At 37.9% G+C, this 16,514-nt stretch overlaps 1 protein-coding gene across 1 annotated transcript in view; it reads right to left on the bottom strand.

Moving 5' to 3' along the window:
- The window catches only part of GLCE (glucuronic acid epimerase), a 106,357-nt gene extending 90,200 nt beyond the window's left edge, over positions 1 to 16,157 (bottom strand). Inside the window, exon 1 of the mRNA XM_045822650.1 lies at positions 15,964 to 16,157. The gene's annotated coding sequence lies outside the window, so the exon portion shown is untranslated. The remainder of the gene's footprint in view (positions 1 to 15,963) is intronic.
- Positions 16,158 to 16,514: the final 357 nt, after the last annotated feature.

Raw genomic sequence — 16,514 nt, 5'->3', positions numbered from 1 at the left:
TATTGCTTGATTCCATTATATGAAATATCCAGAATTGGCAAATTCATAGAGACCAAAAGGTTGTTGTGGGGCGGCGGGGAGCAGTGGAGAAAAGAGGAATGGGGAATTATTGTTTAATGGGTACAGGCTTCTTTTCAGGGTGATGAAATATTCTGGAACTAGACAGTGATGATAGTTAAACATTATTAATGAATTAAATGCTTTGTTGTAGTTTAAATTTGCATAATAATATTTTATTACTAACACTTGCTATTATGAAACCATTAGGTGTTAAGAACAAGCAATGTACCTAACAGAAAGTTTTGCTATGGAGAATTATAATCAATGAATGATTTTTTTTTTAAAGGTTGGAGCTGGAAAAGTCCATAGAGAATATCTCTTTTTTTTTTTATGAGAATATCTTGATTAAACTCTGTTCAATACATACTTTAATGCCTCAATGACAGAATGTCTATTTCCATTTCAGTTGTTAAAAACATTGATATGTACCAATATTTCCCCCCTTCCTCTTTCATTAATTGTTCCTAGTTCTATTCTCTGGGGGTGCAAAAGATATGTTTAATTCCTCTTCCACATGCCATTCCTTCTTGTGTTTCACAGAATCACAGATTTGAAATAGAAAGAATTGGAAAGATTATTCAATTACTCAGTTTTAAGAGAATTCCCCATGGAAGTGTCCTTTTTTTCCAGGCTGGAAATCTTAAATGTTTCAATTATTTTGCAAGCACCTGTTTCAAGACACTGCTTCATACTGAGTACTCTCCTCTGAATACATTGTTTATCAATGCCCTCCTTAAAATGTGACATGGAACTGAGAATACTAAGCTAAATGCAGGCAGAGTACAAAAGGATAATCAACTATGTTTGGACAATATGCTCCAAAATAATGTTATTTTTCAAGTGTTAGCCTTTGGGGCAGTTATAATAAACCACTGACTCACCAACTTCAGACAAATAAGAAGACATACCCAGACACACCCCTGCTTTAAAAAAAAAAATCTACTGGTTAGGTCTCCAAGTCCCCAACTCTATATTTGTGCAGAACTTTGTTCCTATCTAATATATACACATGAAATATAAAATTAATAGAACAAATAATTTCTTAGGTATAGTCTTTTGTTCTAATTATTAAAAATAAGGGGATGAGGGAGGACTGGGAGGATCCTGATTCTGTCACATAACAAACATACTATTAGCACTCCCCCTCACAATTTTAAAAGTAAAAAAAACATGGTGCTGGAGAGCATTATGCTAAGTGAAATAAGCCAGGTGGTGAAAAACAAAGAGCATATGATCTCACCTATAAGAGGAACCTAATGAACAAAACAAACACACAAATAAAATAGAACTAGAGGCATGGAACAAGGAAGAGAATGACAGAGGGAAGGGGGGAGCGGGTTAAAGGGGGAGAGAAGTGGAAGGGTCTAATCAAGGAAACTGTGTCAGTGACCCATGGACAGGGACAACAGAGTAGGGACTGACTGGGGGAGGAGGCAGGGGAAACAACAGGGGAAAATTGGGACAACTGTAACAGAACAAAAAAATAAAAATAAAAAATAAACATTTTAAATAGGACATGGGGGAAGACAACATCTTGAGGCACACCACTAGGAATAAACTGTAGTTTATTTTTATCATCAGCCCATTAAGAATTACAAATCTACCTACCTATGTAATTATTCAGACTACATTTCTCTCATCTACAAAGGTATCTGAAAAGGCTGTCACACATATAACTGCATAACCTTGGGGGTCCCTCTCCTTATTTATGAAACAGGACTAAACAAAGTCATCTATGTTTACAGTGTACAGCACAAAATTTAAAACTGCAATAAATGTAGCTATAATTTTAGACAGGCTATAGTTAGAGTATCTCCGGGGGTACCTACCAGTTTACTTGCCCTGTACAAAAAGAAGTGAGGCTAGTATGGCATGATCTGTTCTCTGTGAACCCATGCTGGCTTCTAGTGATCACTGTCTTATCGTTTAAATACCAACAGTACATGTGTTTAATAAACTGAGAATCTGTTCAAGAATGACACCAAGGTTACCATTTTATTATAATTAACTGCAACTTTTACTTCCTTTCCAATATTGTACATACTTAAGAAGCTAAAACACTCTTTTACACACAGTAGGTATTCAAAAACAAGGTTTGTTGAATTCATTAAAAAATTGAGACAAATTTCTTAGTTTTGATCAATGTGCTGTGATTATATAAGATATTAATATTAGGGGCCCAGACAGGTGTGGTTCAGTTAGTCAGCCGTTGTCCCGCAAAGCGAAAGGTCGCTGGTGTGATTCCCAGTCAGAGCACATGCCTGGGTTGTGGGTTCAGTACCCAGTCAGGGCATGTGCAGAAGGCAACAGATCCATGTTTCAGTTCTCTCCCTTTCTCCCTCCCTTCCCCCCCTCTCAAAATAATTAATTAATTAATTAATTAAAAAAAAGATGTTAACATTAGGGAAAGCTGGCTGAATGGTATATAGGAATTCTCTGTACTATCTTTGCAATTCTATGAATATATAACCATTTCAAAATTAAACATTTTTTAAAATCCAGGTTATCTTCTACCACCTCTGATAAATTCTTTCTTAAAACTCCTCAAATATTACCAACTACTATTAGGTGAAAATTCTCTAGCAGCCTGTATAGCCCTATAATTAATCTGGAATAGGAGAGACAAATTCCAGAAAATAGGAGCTCTTATAAAACCCCTATTCATCCTGGGCCACATAGAGATTTAATATTCAGTGAACAGTAGTCATCCCAAAATTTTATTTTTGGAAATAAGGGCCTTTAAAAAATCTATCTCAAGCAACTATGTTTTCCTTAAAACATTAAAACTCTGCAGAATCCAACTAAAACCTCTGACTATTTATTTAGCAGTAGCATTCAAGTCAAGCTCAAAGACCTCAGACGTATGAGACAAATTACTACTGTAACTATTAGCATGAAATCTTTATAAAATTTATTTTTAAAATGTGTTTATATCATGGCTGATTGGTTTTTGAATTAGGTAAATAAGAATTTAGTACTGCCATTTGCAACATGAATGGGCCTTGAGAATATTATGCTAAGAGAAATCAGAAAAAGCTAAGAACCATATGATTTCATTCACATGTGTGATAAAAAACTGAAACTCAAAGACGTAGACAACACTCTGATGGTATCAGAGGAAAAGGAGTGAGGGGGAGTAAAGCGTAGAGAGGCCAAATATATCATGACAGAAGATGATTTGATTTTGGGTGGTCAGCATACAATTCGATACACAAATCATGTATCATAGAAACGTACACTTGAGCCCTGGCTTGTATGGCTCATTGGACTGAGTGCTGCCCTGCAAACCCAAGGGTCTCTGCTTTGATTCCCAGTCACGGCACATGCCAGGGTTCCAGGCCATTCAAGAGGCAACCAACCGATGTTTTTCCTCCCATATCAATGTTTCTCTTCCTCTCTTTCTTCCTCTCTCTAAAAATAAATAAAAATCTTTAAAAAAAGAAATGTACACTTGAAACCTATATGATCATATTAACCAATGTTACCCCAATAAATTTAATTAAAAAATAAGAATTTAAGAAAATAATGAATTTTATTTGCAATTAATTCAAACTCAAACTATTACTGTTAACCAGTTAAGTCATGAAAATTTTGCTAAAGCTGTAACCATTGAGCACAGAAATCCTAAAATACCTAAGAATAAAGTATCTTTCCACTAAGCGTTCTCTTAAATACCTCCAAACAGCTTTTATACTTTAAAGAGTTTCTTTCAGGTACCAACTGTCTAAAACTTGGCTTTCCATTCTGGAACAGTACTATAGAATCAGTACTATAAACAGAAGCGCTATTGTCAAAGAATCGATCCAATAATAAAAAGAGCTAAGGCCACTTGTCTTATAGAAAATTGCTGCCAAATACTGCCAGACCCTGCTTTTCTTCCTTCTGGGCCAGTAGCCAGATACTAATCATTTTTAGACCCTTTCTAATTTTTATTACACAATTTAGTACACAATACCACATCTGAACTAGACACAATATTTTAATGAATGTTCTCCGTAATTCCTCTAATATTCCCTCCCCCACACACACAACCTACAATACCTCTGGAAGTACATGAAAGGAACTGCCAACAGTGATTGCCTCTGGGACAACTGTTTGGTTTTTTATAGTAACTATTCAAAAAATTAATTTTTCTATTAAAAGGAAGAACTACAACAAAAAAACATTAATTCTAGTTGAAATATTTCACCTTAAAAATAACAGATGAGAAAAAAATAATATGAGGCATTACCTTTTAAAAATATTTTATAGGAGAAAAGGCTCATGGACATGGACAACAGTGTGGTGATTGCTGGGAGAAAAGGGATATAAAGGTACTAAATGGTAATGGAAAAAATGTAAAAGATTATATATTAAAAAATAAAATAAAATAAAAATATTTTATAATTAATTATTTCAAAAACAATTTACAATGTTCAACTTTACTTATAATCACAGAAATACAAATTACAGTAAGATCATTTTTGTTTATCAAATTAGAAAAGATTTTTAAAACTAATATTGGGGGTGGAAAAAAAACTAACATTGAATACTGGCATATAAATTGACATAACCTTTCTAGAAAGCAATGTGTCAATATCTATAATTTTTTTAAGTTCTTACCTTTTCATTGAACATTTTTATTCCTGTCCTAAGAAAATACTCAAATATGTAGAAACATTTATGTACAAAGATTTTAATCAATATTATCATCAGAGGAATAAAACGCTCAATAATTGAAATGATTGAATCATACATCCACTCAATAGAAAATATGCTGATATTAAAATTAGGGTTTTTAATTTTTTTAATTTATTAATTTTAGAGAGAGAAAGAAGAGAGGGGAGAGACAGAGGGAGACATCGATTTGTTATTTCACTGTTATTTATGCACTCTTTGGTTATGCACTCTTGTATGTGCCCTGACCCGGGAAGGAACCTGCAACCTTGGCATAAGGGTGGGGGAGGATGGAGGTGTGGAGATGCTCTAACCAAGTGAGCTACCTGGTTATGATATAGAAATTAGGTTTTGAAGCATTCTTTTCATCCTCACTGAAGAACATTTTATTGCTTTTTAGAGACAGTAAGAAAGAGAGGAAAGGAGAGAAACATCAATGTGAGAGAGAAGCATCAATTCGCTGCCTCCCAGATGCACCTGGACTGGGACTTACACACACCTGGACTGAGGACCAAACCTGCAACCTCAGCATTGCCCTGACAGGGAATTGAACCTCACTCTTTCAATTACAGGGCAATGCTCCAACCAACTGAGCCACACCGGCCAGGGAAGGTTTTGAAACAATTTTAACAAAGTAGAAAAATCTTCATAATTTACTGCTTGCTGGAAGGATAATCATTATATAAGTAAATAAATACATTCATGGGAGGAGGAAGAATGCTCACATATACCATAATATTAGCAATGCTTAAATTTGGGTTGAGGCATTAGATTTTTGTCCTTGGTATTTCTCTAAATTTTTAAAATGAGTTCCTAGAAATTATAAAATCAGGGGTAATTATATATATTATATATGTATAGACCACACACAGACTTTTAAGTTTATAATATTGCAACACTGATGTGGTATTTAAACAGCTAAAATAAAATAAGTTTAATCCTTCTGATTAATAACATTTCTGGAAGCCAATGATGAACTAATCTAGGTACTATATATAATTAAGATGATTCCTACCACACAATAAGCACTCCCAGCTAGCTTATTTTTAAATCGATACAATAAAAAAGAAAACTTTAGACTACCATATGATTAAGGACAAAAAATTAAACCCCAAACAGGATTAATAATGTAATTATGAGTTAAATTATAATACTTATTAGGATAAATAATACCCCTGGAAGAAGGAACTGATTAAACTAACAGATAACATCTAAATTAATAAATAAAACCAAACTTTTCCTTTAAATGGACTGACTCTGCTAGTGGAAGAAACAATACTTACTATCTGTATAGTTTGAAGTGTAAATAGAGTTTACCCCTAAAGATTATTTCTACCACTAGTTGCCTAACTAGGAAATCACAAATCTCAGTCACCATTATGCTTAGCATCCTCCAGTGAGTTACCACTGCTTTAATGCAGTCTTTACACTGGTTATAAGAGCCTTCATGCCTTGCTTTCTTTCACTCCCTACTCCTTCATTCTCGCTTGCTTTCTATGTTCTAGCCCAGTGGTTTGCAAAGTGTGATCCTTCAACCAGCAACATCTCCATCATCTGTTAACATGTTAGAAGTCAAAATTCATGAATCTCCTACCAGGAGATTCATATGCACATGGTAGCTTGAAATCCATTGCTTTAATCCTCTTGAATTGTCTGCAGATCCCCAAATGTACCTTGCTCTTTCTCTGCAAATGCAATTCACTGACTATAATTCGCTTTTACTCACCCCATTCCCTACCAGGTATCCCATCCACCTTGTTTCCTATTCATCTTTCAAGACATATCTTAGGGGGAGGGGGATGTAAGAGGGTTAAATGATAATGAAAAAATACAATTAATTTTTTTTTTCTAAAAAAGACTTGGCTTAGAAATCACTTCAAAAGAGAACTGAAAACTTTCTGGTATGAGAAAAATATTTCTCAGGATTTTTCTATTATTGTAGGGGCTCTCATTTGCATTCTTCACCAACTTAGCCACTTCTAAAATGACTTAAGGCCATCAAAGAAAGTCTTTGCTTGACATATCCCCAAATATGTTATTAACACATGAAATAAAAAACAGATTCAGTTCTTCTACCTATTGATTTCAAACTATAGAATAGTAGGAAAATATAATTATGGTAAAACCAAACAGTTGGAAAAAATAACTTTTATTATGGAAAAAACATAGGAAATAGCCAATAAGCTCTGAAATCCACATTTTGAAATTAATTTGATGTTTCTCTTTTACACACATATCTCTCCCATCTTTTGGAGGAAGGAGAGCAAGTAATAAAGAATATGTTTTTTTTTAAAGGCTAAGCAAGAGGGAAGAAAAATGTGTAAGGACTGTTCTCCAATATTTTTAATAAATTTGAGATAATCTCACAGTACATGATTAATTAATCATTTATCTTCAACCATTTAATGGCCATCTAGGATGTACTAAGAACAATGTGGGATTAAGAATTATGTGTATCTATCTAGAGAGAGAGAGATTAGGTTAATTCCTAGTTATTTAGCCAAGAAATGAACCTATGCTCACTGAAATAACAAGTATAAAATTGTTCACAGCAACTTTGTTCCTAAGCGCTAAAAACTGGAAATGGCCTAAATGTTTATCAACAGTAGAATAGATAAATATTTACTCATAAAGTGGAATACTACACAATAAAAAAGAATAAACTACTGCTAACTCTAAAAACATGAATCTCACAGACATAAGGTTGAACAAAGGAAACCAGATATTAAAGAATGATTTGATTCCATTTATATGAAGTTCAGGAATAAGCAAAACTAACCTATTGTGATGGAGATCTGAATAGTGGTTACCTTTGGGAAGTAGGAGAGAGCATGAGAAAGGCTTCTAAGGCCTTACAAGTATTCTGTATCTTGAACTGGTTGGTGATTACATGTTTACATATGTAGAAGTTCATGGAGTTTTTCATGACTTCTGCATATAACTTTTTTAAAGTCCTATAAAATTTTTAAGAAAAACATGGAAGAAAAAGTTCCTCCTCCTCCTCCTCTATGCCAGCCAAAAGGGAGGGAAGGGTAGGAAGAGAGAAAGGAAGGAATGGAAGGAAAGTAGGTAGTTAGGTCAAATGATGTTTACATTTCTGTTTTAAATTTCAATTGTCTAATTCATTCAACAAAAATCTGAGCACCTGCTTTGTAACAGATACTGTTCTGGGTGCTGGGTATATAGCGTTGAATAAAATGTGTAAAAAGCCCCTGCTCTCATGGATCTTACATCATAATAGGGATAAAAAGACAATTAAAATATAGAGTATGTGGGGCAGCAAAAAGGCACAAAAAAAAAAGAAACAAAGCAGGGAAGAGGAATACGAAGAGTATGTGTGAAAGGGATATTATAATTTTAAATAAGGTAGCAACTAAAGGCCTCACAGAAGGGGTGATATTTTAATTAAGACCTGAAGGAAGCCCTGGCCAGGTGGCTTGGCTGGTTGAAGTATTAACCTGTACATAAAAAAAAGTTGCAGGTTCAATTCTTGATCAGGGCACATACTTAGGTTGAGGATTTGATCCTTAGTCAGGATTTGTATGGGAGGCAATCCATCAATATTTCTCTCTCACATCAATGTTTCTCTCCCTTCCCCTCTCTCTAAAATCAATAAAACATATCCTTGAGGATTAAAAAACAAAAACAAAAACAAAAAAGACCTAAAGGAAGTAGGGAGGGAGACATATGGATATCTGGAAGAGTATGTTTTAGGCCTACTGAAAAAACAAGGCAGTCACTGTGACTGAAGAGGAGTGAGCATGGGTAAGGTTAAAAAAAGAGGTTCGAATTTTCCCCAGTCTTCCTTCTTTCACACCACTCCAACTCTTCATTTAAAGACTAACTTAAGCCCTGGCTGGTGTGGCTCAGTGGAATGAGTGCCTGCCTGTGAAATGAAAGGTCATGGGTTCGATCCCCAGTCAGGGCACATGCCTGGGTTGGAGGCCAGGTCCCCAACTGGGAGCCTGGGAGAAGCAACCAATCAATGTATCTTTCACACATTGATGTTCCTCTCCCTCTCTTCTCCTCTCTCTAAATATAAATACATAAAATCTTAAAAAAAAAAAAAAGACTAACTTAAGATAAACTTCTTATACACAGAAACTTCTATAACCACTAGCCACCCTATACTTATTTAACCTTCTCTGCTTCTAGAGCTGTATTATTCATGGCATCTTTATATACTATCTTGTAATTAAATACACAAGTGGGCAAAAGCAGGCTTACAGTTGTTCGTAATAATACAATAATTATTAATACCAGAATGAATGGTGTTTTGCATACTCACAACTGTAAACCTACTTTTGCCAACCCTTGTCTATACTGCCTCCTACTCCCAAATAAACCAAGCTTCTTCAGAGCAGTGACTAGATTTTATGCTTTTTTGTATCCCTAGTATTTGGCTCATGGTTGGCACTTAACTGGTTACCAGTAAAGGCCAACGCTAGTAATAACATCAGGCATAAGATTAGTAAACTTTGAATAGAATTTTAAAAATAAAAAAGAGGAGGGAATGAAACCATGACTAAGGAACTATTGCGTTGGCCAAAAAGTCTATTATGTTTTTTCTGTAAAAGACACATTTTTCATTTTCACCAATATGTTATTGATCTGGATATTCTGAGTAGGCCAGCTATCTCCTTCTATTGGCTTCTAGTGGGTAGAGGCCAGGGGTGCTGCTAAACATCTTCCACTGCATAAAGACAGCCCCACAGCAAAGAATTATTTGGCCAAAATGTCAATAGTACCAAGAAACTTCACTAACCATTTTTGACACATTCAATCAGTCACAGCACCTTCTCCATGAGCTCTATAAATGTTTTTGGGTTTCAGTTGCATTTTTACCTTTCTTGAAATAATAAAGCATAATACACCAAAACTGTTACGTATTTTCTTTTTTAAAATTGTTGTTCAAGTACAGTTGTCTCCATTTTCACCCCACCACAGCCCCCAGCCCCACTCATCCCTACCTCCCACCCTCGAACCTATCCCTTTGGCTTTGTCCTTGTGTCCTTTATACATGTTTCTTGATGGACCTTCCCCATTTTCCCCCATTATCCCTCTCCCCTCTGGTTACTGTCCATTTGTTCTTTATTTCAATGTTTCTGGTTATATTTTGCTTGCCTGTTTATTTTGTTGATTAGGTTCCATCTATCTTCAATATTAAAATGGCTACAAAAAATTCACTAATTTTGGTAAATTTTTTAAAAAAAATTATTTATTTATTTTTAGAGAGAGGGGAAGGGAAGGAGAAAGAAAGGGTGAGAAACATCAATGTGTGGTTGCCTCTTGCATGTGCCCTACTGGGTACCTTCTCAGACATGAGCCCTGATTGGGAATTGAGGCAACATTTTGGTTGGTAGGCCAGCACTCAATCCACTTAGCCACACTAGCCAGGGCTGATACATTTTTTTAAATGCATGCTGATATGACAACTGTCACAAAACAATCTAACAAAATTGTTTCGAATGAAGTTAGAGACAATAAATACTACTAGAGCCTGTAATGGACTTTTTGGCCAACCTAATACATGAGTAAAGGTACTGGGGTATCTCCATGTGTCATGATCCAAAGTCAGGATTACCTCTGAGCCATGTTCTTAAGACTGAAATCCTCAACATCACTTTTCTAAAGGCCACTCTAAGCTTTTTCTCCTGCAGGGGGCAGGTGGGTGGGGAGGAGCAGTGGAAATCTGGCATCTGGTATTCCTTTCAAATAATGGTTTTATAATACTAATGTTCACAACTAACAACTCTTAGCCAACTGGCTCTGTGATTTTGAGCTAGTCATTCAACTTCTATTGCCTATGTAAGTTCCCTTATGTGCTAAATGAGGGAGCTGGATTAAATAGGCTCTAAAGTCTTCAGATTCTCTACTTTAGTTTTTTATGAAAAATTTGAATGAATAAACCTTACAACCTACTTCTCTAATTTACAAAATGAGTAAAGTATCTATTAATAATTTTAAATACTCTAAATAAGCAGTCATATTCAGGAAGCAGTGTAATAATTTGAAAAATAATAGAATATGACTGACGTAAGACAGACCTGGATTTAGTCAAAGCCTGCTTCTTAGTAGATGGTGACCCTAGGTAACTTACTTAATCTACAGGACTTGTTTTAAAAATTAAAGGCAATGTACGCAAAGCAATTATTAAGTGAATATAAAACCCAACACACACAGGCAATAATAATTTCCCAGAGAAAAACCAACCAAGGCAAAATATCTATCAAATATCAGATATCCAAGATCTGAAATACCCAAACTAGTTCATAATTCTCTTTGCAATTTTAGATATAGAAATTAGTGGTTGCCTCAAAATTCTGTAAGACTTTTCTGCAAGTTAAACAAAGTACTCTTAACTTCTACAGTGCTGGGCAGTCTCACATCTTAAATGAGGATAAGAACTACAGATCCACTATCAGTTTGAGGTCACTGAGACAAGAGAATAAGATTATTCAGAAAGACCCAAATTTTAGAAAAATAGGACAAGATTGAGATTTGGACTTAACTCATCTCCGATATTATGAAGACATTAGTCTTGACATTGTGAGTTCAAAACATGTAATGAGTACTAATACTGTAAAATAAGAAACAGAGATATAAAAAGCAATAAGACAGCCCTGGCTGGTGTGGCTCAGTGGATTGAGTGCCAGCCTGCGAACCAAAGGGTCACTGGTTTGATTCCCAGTCAGGGCAGATGCCTGGGTTGCAGGCCAGGAGCCCAGTTGTGGACTCGAAAGTGGAGACCACACACTGATGTTTCTCTCCCTCTCTTTCTCCCTCCCTTCCCCTCTCTGAAGTAAATAAATAAAATCTTTTAAAAAATAAAAAGTAATAAGACAAATATAAACCTGTAAGACAAATATAAACCTGCCTTTCAGTCCAGGAGACAAACAATTACAGCAGACTAAGAAACATAAGAGAATGAATGAACAAGACATAGAGAGTGAATAACCTAGTGGAGTGGGAAGAGGGAAGACCAGAGGACACAGAAGACTTAAAAAGCTGATAGTGCTTAAGTTGTATCTGATAAAATCAGTAGCCCTTGTCAGCAAGGCAGGAGAAGGGAAAGCATTCTAAGCAGCAGGGAGGGTACATGAAAAGACTCCAAATCAGGAAACAGTATGGCTCTTTCAGTGAACTGATTTTATTAGTACAGTTAGAGCTCAAGGTTTATGAGGGGATGAAGGGCTGGGGGAAGATGGCAAGGGATGAGTCAGATGATGAAGGGCCTTGTAATGATAAATAGTTTGAACTAAATACCATAGGTAAGGAAGAAATACAGGTTTTAAGAAAGAGACACTGGGCAGATTTGCATTTTAGAAAAATCAGCTTGGCAGTAGTGTAAAGGATGGATTAAAGGGGTTCATCCACTAGAGACCTCATTCTACAATCAGGCTTATATAAGGACATTAGATTATCATATAGATATTCTACAGAACCAGGAATCAGCATTTTATTTTATTTATTTACTTCAGAGAGGGGAAGGGAGGGAGAAAGAGAGGGAGAGAAACATCAGTGTGTGGTCTCCACTTTCGAGTCCACAACTGGGCACCGGGCCTGCAACCCAGGCATCTGCCCTGACTGGGAATCAAACCAGTGACCCTTTGATTCGCAGGCTGGCACTCAATCCACTGAGCCACACCAGCCAGGGCTGTCTTATTGCTTTTTGTATCTCTGTTTCTTATTTTACAGTATTAGCACTCATTACATTACTCAATAAAAACAACAATGCTTTAACAGATAAAGCTAAATTATCAAAAGGCAATCACTTACCCTTATGAATGTATATTCTGAAATTAAGTATTTCCTATACATCTTAAAAGTGAAGAGGCTTCTAAAATCAGGTATGATACATAAAAATTACAAGGAACTAGTTGTATCCTGAGAACTAGCTACTCTTACCGCATCTGTCTCTTTTTGTATATATAATACTGCAGATCTGGAACATAAAAACCAGTGCAATAGAATCCTTGGAGTTGGAATTTATATTGATTAATTACAGAGACCTCTTTTGCTTTAATTTATATATGCAGAAACTGAGGCCCTGAGAGACTAAGGAATTACCTATGATCATATGGCTAGTTGCACAGTGAAGAATGGAATTTATGTCTTATGATTTCCTTCCTAGAAACTGCCTTAATGTATCATATTTATAATTCTAGAATGCTGAATGATAATCCAGAAGACACTCTGGTATTGTAATTTCAGTAGTTTAATAATGAACAATAAAACTATTTTTATGTTTCATATGCCTCACAAGAAAAACATATTAGATCTGCATATGTTTCACAAAAAGAACTCTCCCTGACCTCTGTGCTACGATAACACTTCCCTCTTTGCTATAAAACCACACCCTATTCTTCTGTAGGGAATCTGAAAACTTCCTTTGTCAAACTTAGGACACAATTAAATTTGAAAGAAGAAAGGTCTAAGATTAATTTATCTTTATATAATTAAATTTCCAATATCTTGAACATGTTTTAGCATTTTACTTAGGTCCCAGTCTTTTTCTTATTTTGTCCTGCTCCCCACCCCACCCCTATAACTCTGGGATCCTGAAATACGTGTGCTTCCTCCACTAGTACACACAAGTAGAAGTGGCAACACTGACACAGAGCCTGATAAATACTGTACTTTTCACAAATTTGCACAGTGACCAAAATGTTTTAAACTTTTGACTTCTCCAATTTACACTTAAGTAATGTCTGCTCATTGAAATAGATTTAAATAATATAAAAACATAAAATTAATAGCTGCCTTGTGTCTTTGAAATTTTCTCTTGAAAAAAAAAAAAACAAAAACAAAACCCAACACTGATAAATTTGATGTGTGTCCATACAGACTTCTTATGCTTACATAACAAAAGGTGCTAATCCTCGGGGACAATACATATTTAACACCCAAACTCTACTTCTCATAATTTAATATTTCTTTAATAATTCAGAAGGAAGACCATTATCTTGCTTGGTTTCTAGTTACCACAATAGGCATCAATTACATTATCATTCAGGGGTGTGAGCTAAACCCCAAGCACACTGTTTATTCCTTCCTTATCGGCATCTCGATTATTTTATGTATGTATTTATATGTTGTCTTTCCCTCTCTCTACGTAGGTTACTGAGAGCCGGAATCATTGTACCTCCAGTGCTTGACACCTAGGAGATAATCAAATACTTGCTGACTGATAAGTATGTTTACTTGGAAATTAGAAAAGCTGTTTTTTAAAAAAGTTATTGAAATCTGCTTAATATCTCATTTGTCTTTCAAAATTGAGGGGGTAAAAGTCTGCTTAATTTTTTGGGTACAATTTTTTGTACCATACAAATATCTGCTCAGCTTTGATAGTTATAATTTTGATAGTTATAAAAGTCAATCGGGTATTTTGGTTTGAATTATAACAAAAAAATCTAATTTCTGCAAAAAGTTAAACATTACTGTGCAGGATTCCACTTTTCTTTTAAATGATTGCAAGATTCAAGGATTAAGTACATTATCCTTGGCATTTCTGGACCTAAGACCAAAAGAAAAAGCCTAAGGCAAGCAAAATTCTTTGCTTTGAAATACTCAAATCTGTCTATTTATCTAAAATTACAGAATTACTATTTGTACAGGACCCACTGCCTGCCACATTAGACTTCATTTACAGGCCTCTATCATAAAAAGCCAGGCAAATGCAAAAACTTTCTGACCTACAGATTTTTATTAAACCTTACACACATATATACAAATCATTTTATTTTAATTCCACCTTAATCTGGACTAGTTACCAAAAACTCTACGTAAGTTTTACCACTAGCTGTACCTTTACAATCAAGCTGGTAAGCGAGGTTCCCTACAAGAGCTCTGTTAGTCACCCTGACAGGTCTCAACCGTGCTGTTGCAGAATTCTAGCTTAGGGACTTCAAATTCCAGTATGTTACTTGGAGGCTAAACTTGAGGTTATGCCTCTCCACAAATACTTTTCAAAGGAGAGAATCCAGAACACATCTCCCAGCACACCTGCCTCTGTCTAATATTCAGGCACGACTTGAGTACAGATCTAATAATGCAGTATCAGCAAAGCAGACCACCTAAGGAAAGGAAACCCAAACCACCTAAAGTACACGTTCTTCGTTCTCCCCATCCTTAGCGGCTTCCACACCCAATCTGAGGGCACTCACCTCCTAAAGAACCTACAGTCTACACCCCCACCTAGAGTGCAGCCGCTCTTGTTCCCTGAGCAGCGAGACCAGCACGCCCCACAGGGATCCTGGGACAGAGAAAAGAAAACTGCAAAACAAACCCACTATTTCTCCAACTAAGCAACAAAACCGATTAACCCTTCAACTAAGCATTGAGTACATTCTCATCTGGAAAGAAAGACCTGTTCCAGGATGTCACAGACTGTCCACTGGGCCGACTCAGGATGCGACTTAAAGCCACCCTCTCGTTGAGAGCCACCCCAGCGCCTGATGAGCCGCACCCTCCATTCAAGATCACCCGGGGACCCGCCTAACTCGCCCTGTTGCGCCCCGAAAAGACTCGAGACCCTGCCAAGGTACTGCCCCCCTCTGGGCAAAGCAAAAACCCCGGTAAAGACGTTGATCTCTGAGGTACACCCTTCGCCCCCCGCAGCACACCAAGGCGGCCCGGTCCCTGCAGGACGCAGAGACATCGCACTCTAGCCCGGAGACCCACATACACAGAACCCTTTCCCCGGAACCCTAATAAACTGCTTCTTCCTCCCCGGGATGGGAAACAGACACCCGCTCCCGCTCTAAGGACCCCTCCAGACCCCAGTGATCTGCCCCTTCGGAAACCCAGCACCTTGCTAAACTGAATCTTATGCCCCCAAAGAGCCTAAAACCCCGATAAAGGAACCCCTTGTCCCGGAACCCCACTACAACACCTCAAGGAACCTCAGGACCCTGATAAATCTCCCTCGATCCCAAAGACCTGGCACCCTCTCTGCCACCACCCACCTCCACCCCAAGCCAGAAGAGCCCCAGGACCCCCAACGAACCGCCCCCTCACCCCGACGAGCCCTGGCACCCGCTACACCGCCCTTGGGCGCCTGCACCCCATCCCACTTCACCGCCTCCTCACCCTCCGCACTGCCGAACCCAGCCAAAGCCTCGCGCCCACCAGGCAGCGCCACGCTGCCCCGGGAGCCGCCCCCAGAGCCGCCCCCGTCGGGAGCCCGCTGCCCCGGCTGCTCCGAGTACCCGCTCCTCGGCAGAGACGCGCTCCGGGCTGTCTTACCTGGGCAGCATCGGAGGGCAAGCGGACGAGGAAGCCCTGAGGAAAAGGAGGTGACAGAGAAGCCGTGGCCCAGGCCTGCGGCTGCCGCAGCTCCCACCTTTCCGCGAGGAAGGGCTTGTGTGAGGAGAGCCCTCCCGCTCGCAGCGCCAGCAAGAACCCCAGCCACAGCCGTGCCCGCAGCTCTTCCCGCGAGATCCCTGCCACGGCGAGGGGCGGGGCCACGACGAGGGGCGGTAGCGGTGGCTCGAGTGACAGTGCCCAGAGCCTGTCCACGGCGGCGTAGGAGGCGTGACTCAAGCCCTATTAGGACCAATTGTAAAATAGGAAAGGCGATTCGCTCCGCCCACCGCTTCCTTCCCTTCTCCGCCCCTCTTCAATAAAGTAGGGGCAAAGGTAATACCGATCTTAAGTAGTTACAGGCGGTGGATGTTTGGGGAAAAGTAACTTGGATGGCGAGTTTGGCTTGTATTTGGACCTGCACAGCCTTTGCTGATACACCTGGTTTAGGGAAGAAGCTGGTTTTCACACCTGTATAGGCAGAGGCTCTGTTA

Source organism: Phyllostomus hastatus, unplaced genomic scaffold (assembly GCF_019186645.2).
Source record: "Phyllostomus hastatus isolate PE091 unplaced genomic scaffold, TTU_PhHast_1.1 phas_scaffold_501, whole genome shotgun sequence".
Lineage (NCBI taxonomy): Eukaryota > Metazoa > Chordata > Mammalia > Chiroptera > Phyllostomidae > Phyllostomus > Phyllostomus hastatus.
Note: the sequence above shows the minus strand (reverse complement) of the source record. Positions and strands in the feature narration are given on the sequence as shown.